The sequence below is a fragment of the Camarhynchus parvulus genome, chromosome 6 (genome assembly GCF_901933205.1).
Source record: "Camarhynchus parvulus chromosome 6, STF_HiC, whole genome shotgun sequence".
In the NCBI taxonomy this organism is placed as follows: Eukaryota; Metazoa; Chordata; class Aves; order Passeriformes; family Thraupidae; genus Camarhynchus; species Camarhynchus parvulus.
Genome location: NC_044576.1, coordinates 27,016,799 through 27,022,550, shown reverse-complemented (window position 1 = coordinate 27,022,550; position 5,752 = coordinate 27,016,799).

Here is a 5,752-nt window from a genome sequence, read left to right as displayed (position 1 = left end):
GGCCATAGATAGTATACAGTTAGACATTCCCTTTGGAAAGACTTGGCCCTGGAAAGGCACCAGATATGAGGTTGGGAGCTCCAGTGCTGGCCTGGAAAAGTTACTCTGTTCAAGTCAGGCAGTGTGTATGGAAGTGAGAGCTGTGTCTCATCAAAAAACATGCAGGACAGAGTTTGTAACATGAATCCAGGACCATGTGGTTCACCACTGTCCATTAATAATCTCCTTTGTTCCTTCACACAAAGGTGTGGAGCATTCCAGCTGAATGCACTTTATGGCACTATCCACCTTGGACAAATAATACACAGTGTAGTGTTCCTGCAAACTCCTTGGCCAAATAATCCACAGTGTAGTGTTCCTGTAAACTCCTTGGCCAAATAATCCCTGGGATTCTTGTCAGTGGTCTGAAGAGGGAGGAAAAGGTTGTTCATGGAGAGAATTAGCAGCCACTGACCTCCATGCAAATATTTCTTTTTTGTACTTCCTTTGTCCTCTCCTATTTCATAACAATAAGACTGTTTTAGATGGGCAGGAAAGGAGATGTTTGGGAATAGAGGTGCTGCATTTTGGTTTGTGGGTATTTTTTTGCTTGTTTGGCTGGTTGTTTTTGTTTTTTTTAAGTGTATGTAGTTTCACAATTAGCCTACAGCAAAAATTAGCCCTTCATGTAGATTCACACACACAAAAAATAGACTTTTTCCTGGGACTGTAGTAAACATTTTTAAAACAGACATAGCCTGAGGTGACACTATTCTTGTGCTTGTGTTTAGAAAGGAAAGGATAAAAAAATAGCGAAATGGATCATACCTGAGTGAATTAAAACTGTAAATGCCTGTTAAAAACACAATCTCCAATCATATGGGCAGATGCTGCATCCTACTATACAATAATGTCTCTACCTGGAAAAAGGAAGGGCAATTTAATTGACAGACATTTTAAAATCCACAATAATATACCTTACAATGAGTTCATCAGAGTTTGATTCTGTAGCCCTTATTCTTGGCAGTAATCTTTGCTCACCAGAGCAGACTTCTGGTTTCACCTTTTACCAGCAGTAAACTGGGGGGAAAATAAAGAATATCCACAGATAAGTTTTTATCTTTGTTAAGGTGACACATTCTCTTCAACCATTCAAGAAATATCATCCTCTCTTATCACCCTCTCCAGGTCTTCAAGTACCTACATGGGAAGAGGTTTCTGATGGAAGAGTCTTTAATCTAGCAGAAAAAGGCATAATGAGATCCAGTGATTGAAAGCCGAAGTTAGACAAATTCAAACTATCTTATCTAGGAACTTGGTAGATTCCCCATCACTTTTGAAGTCTTTAAGAAGATATCCAGTCTTGATGTAAAAGATATGCTCTAGATCAAACAGAAGTTATGGGTTTGATGCGAAAATTATTGGGTGAGGTTCTGCAGTCTGTGTTATGCAGGAGGTCAGGCAGGAGAATCATAATAGTCCCTTCTGGCTTTAAAATCTGTGAAGCCCAAACACGACTTCAATAAGGAAAAAGCAAGCCACCCTGACGACCTCTTCTGCCCACAGAACTTTAATTTTGGAAACAGAAGCTGGTTAAAGCAGTTCATCAGCCTTACCTGGACTCTGCTTAGCAGACTATTCGTAACACCTCGGGATCTTTCAAAGAAAGAAATTTAAAAACAGTCTAGTTTCTCTTTAATAAAAGAAGTTGGAAAGCACTGGCTGGCTTCTCAACCAGCTATTTCTTTTCAAACGATAACAAATTTGCTTTCAATTTTCACAGCAAGACTTCTATGTTGTTTGTCATAATTGTCAACATTTATTTATTTGATACTCCGTATAACATATTCCTGCAAATAAAAAGGAATTGAACTAATTAGGTAAGATTCCTACATTTAATTGTATTTATATAGCTGTTAGATATGGAATAAATAATGTCCTATAACCACATTATTTTTATTGCTTTTCTACTCTGTAGCTAAGTTACAAAATAACTTTAAATTTGAGTCCCAACAATACCAGCTTTCACAGTTTTATCTTGAGTCCTCATAATTTTTCTTAAATTGCCAGCTCCAGGAGTCATATGAATATATGAAAATCTTGTCATTTCTTAAAAAAAAAAAGTAAAAATCTTTCACAGCAGTTGCCAGTAAAGTTTGAAAACATGATACTCACTCCTCAAAAGACCTAAGCAAAGAGCTAAGTAAATAAGCAACTCCAATTCCTTTTTCATCTTATAATTTTAAGCAAATCTCCTGATTCTGGAATTTAAACATTTGAGGTTGGCAGTCACCAGGTCTATTGAGACTTGACTTTTCCCACGGAGAAGGCAAATCTGTCTGGGCTAGAAAAGGCCACCTCAGTTTAACTGACTAGGCTTAAAAATACCTATTTTCCATAAATAAACTATCTAAACCAAAGACCTGAACACAAGATGAAACCTTGGACCAATCTGGTGGCTTGGTTGAGACCAGGGACTTGGTGTGGCTTCTCTGACAGCACATTTCCCTCTGGTTTGGTTTGGAGGGCAGCCACTCAACTGGCCCTTTGAGCCATGATGACAATTTGGGCAAGGATGCAGCAGCACACACCACAGCCCTGCCCCATTTCTGCACCGCTGGCAGCACCAGCCAGATGTTTCCTCACTGTGGTCTTAAAGAAGCTAAAACCAGTTTTCTGAGGCACAAAATGTTTTATTGACGTGGGGCTGCTGCCATTCTTCATGCAGCCCTTGGGCATGGGGGTCAGACACCTTCACTGCTCCTGTAGGTGTCCAGGTGTGTGGGGGGCAGTGCAGGGTGTGCCCACAGAGTCCTGGGAGTCATCGCTGCGTGGGAAGGGGGCTGTGGGAGACAGGAGAGGCTGTAGGTTGCAGGACAGGGTGGTAGTGGCACCGTCCCCACATCGGGGCTATAGATGCCATCGCAAGATTTAGGCTGTCAAACCTTTGTTTGAAGGGTAACAGCAGCAAGGTGGACAGAAACTCAGGGCTTAAACACCTTCAATGCCATGTGAACCTGCTCACACTGGCAGCAGCAGGGCCTCCAAATGGGCTGTGGTGCAGAAGGATTGTGAAAAATGGCAATAACTGTAAAAGCCTCCTTAAAATCTCCAGTCCTTGCAGAGGCACGGACACCCTGCCAGCTCTCCAGCTCTTTTCTGTTGTCATCTCACTCCAAACTGTCACAAGATGTCAGTGTTTTCAGATACTCCTGCTATGGCTGAGCAAACAGCCTCTCCACACTGCCTGGCTGACTTTCAATGGCATAAAATTCATCCATAAAATTGAGCCATAAGGTTCTCAGCAGAGTGGCAGTACAACAAAGAAACTTGGTGCAGGAACCACATCGGCCCCTGACAGTGGGATCAAGGTGCAGTTGCAGTTCACCCTTGTCCCTGGGGTAGCTGAAAGGCACCTGAGTGCCCAAGCTGAGGTGATGATGCTTATGAAGATCACTGAGTTTAATACAGCCCTGATTTTGAACCAGATTTTTTTTCCCTCTCCTTGAAAAATTCTTTCAGAGTGCTCTAGAATGTGAAGTTCATTTTAGCTGGTAAATTCCTTAATCCCAGGTTTCCCTGCATGACACACCAGTCACGATGTCCTCTGGTGGGTAGTTCAAAATCCTGTCTATTGGCATTTTCCAAGTTCCTTTTGCATCCAAAGACCTTAATCCAGACCCCTCTCTTCACCCATATATACATAGAAGGATTTTCAGGGACCATGTCATCCACTCTTCCCAGGAAATACAGCATATGCAATTTCTTATCCCCTAGTGACCCTGCTACTCTGAGGCATGGGAGTTATAAAAAATGGTGTTTTGTGTTGAGAGCCCTGGGCTTTATCCTCCCAGTGAGTTGTTATTTCTACAAATGTTAAAAATCCCCTTGTAAAATTTAAGAGGAACACCTTAATACGAAAGGCATCCACAATTACAGAGCTATCTTCAATACCCCTATAAAACCAACACGTGAGTTATGAAATCAGTGTGGGATCCTACTTTGGAAGCTTTGAATTACCTTTTTAAGGAGCCACTCATTGCCATCATCTAAATAAGAATATTCCACTCGGCAAGAGACAGACTCCAGCAGCTGGCTAACACTAATGTCCCCTTGTCACACCAGACCTTCCTGGCAGTATTCAGTGATCCCTGCAATGGGGACAAATGGTGCTGTATAAGAACTTTTCTCCATCTTCTTCAGGGGAACTTTGTCCTATTGCAGACCCAGAGTTTGTTTGTTGGTTTTTTTTTTTTTAAGACACCTTTGTGGAGAGTGCCTGTGATAATTAACATAATTTCAGATGGGGGTGTGTCACAGGGGGGAAAAAACATCTGGTCCCATTGCATAGAAAATTCCTAGGATAAATGAATAGGTTGCAGTAATGTTTGCAGCTCAAACAGACTCATCTGAATCGAGCCTTTTGTGCTAATACCAAGGTGTTTATTTCAGAGAGATGCTCTAGGTAGGCTGTCTCTGTATGAGACAGCTGATTTATGCTGTGATTGTTTGCCACCAGCAGTCCTGCTGCCTCGCAAGCCACACCCTTTGCTGCCATCCCGAGGTTTGGATTTGATTTCCCTTGAGAAAGAAGCTTCTGTTCACATTCCCATCCACCTGTGTTGCCTCAATACAGCATTCTATGTTTCCTGCTTTTTTTACCCTCCCCTCCCCACCCCTGCGAATTTGCTCTCATTGAGTGGCATGAAGAAAAATAAAAATAAAAAAAAGACCACCTCCTACTAAGAGGACTAAGACCTGGGGAGCCAGCGAAGAGGAGAGGCCGTTGCCTCTAAAGTTCAGAAATAAAAAAAAAATGACTTGTTCTTTTGAGCTTGCTGTTCCCTGATGTGACACTGTGATCAGTATCAAATGCTTGGTGGCAAGGATTTTTGTCAAGCTTTCCCAGCTAAAATAGATTTAACCTACCAGTTGCTCTTTGTGGGTTTAACAATGTGTGTGACAATAAAGGGCTGCTGCCGCTGCATTGTTAACACATGAATAGTCCTGGTTCTCTGTATTTACTATTGTGCACTGCAGATTTCCAGGAAGGAGTGTTTGGCTCTGGCTATTGATACATGTCCGGTTTTGCAGAAGGAGCTGAATCAGCCCCTCAGTGATTAGGTGATGTGAAGGGGCAGTTAGGATTTAATTGAAATTAAGGAAAGCACCCGATTGCCTTTGAACTGCTCTCTGGGCTTTCTCCCCTGCTCGGAGATGGTGTGCCTGGGTTCCACACTTTGCTGTCACTGCCTTTGCACGTGAGGAGTTCACCCTGAGGGCAGAAAACTTGCAAAATGCCAAAATCAAGGCAGAAATATATTCCTTGATAGCAGTTTGTAGTTTGTTCTTGGCTAGGGCTGGCCAGCAGTGCTATGGACAAGAGGAAGGGGCAAGGAGAAGGAGACTGATATGCTCTGGTCCTCCAGGAAAAGCACTGTCAGACAGATCTGAATGAGAGGGAAGCTTCAAGAAGCCCCAGGGATACTTCTGGTGACTCCTGTGCATGTAGTTTTGTTCTCATTTTATGTTACACAGCACCACGAGCACCAAGCTGGGACTGGGTGCCAGGATGGCGAAGGCAGGAGGGCTGGGTGGGATGAAGGAGGATGCTGGCAGGATCCCACTGTGTCCCTCATGGGGGTCACTGACTCCTGCACAATGGTGGAGGTGTGTTCCCACAACTGTGCCCTTCTTCACTCACCTGAAATACCCTCACAGCCTCCACAGGGCAAGGGACCTGCCCTTGAACCCTGGCCAGCCCCACGAATGT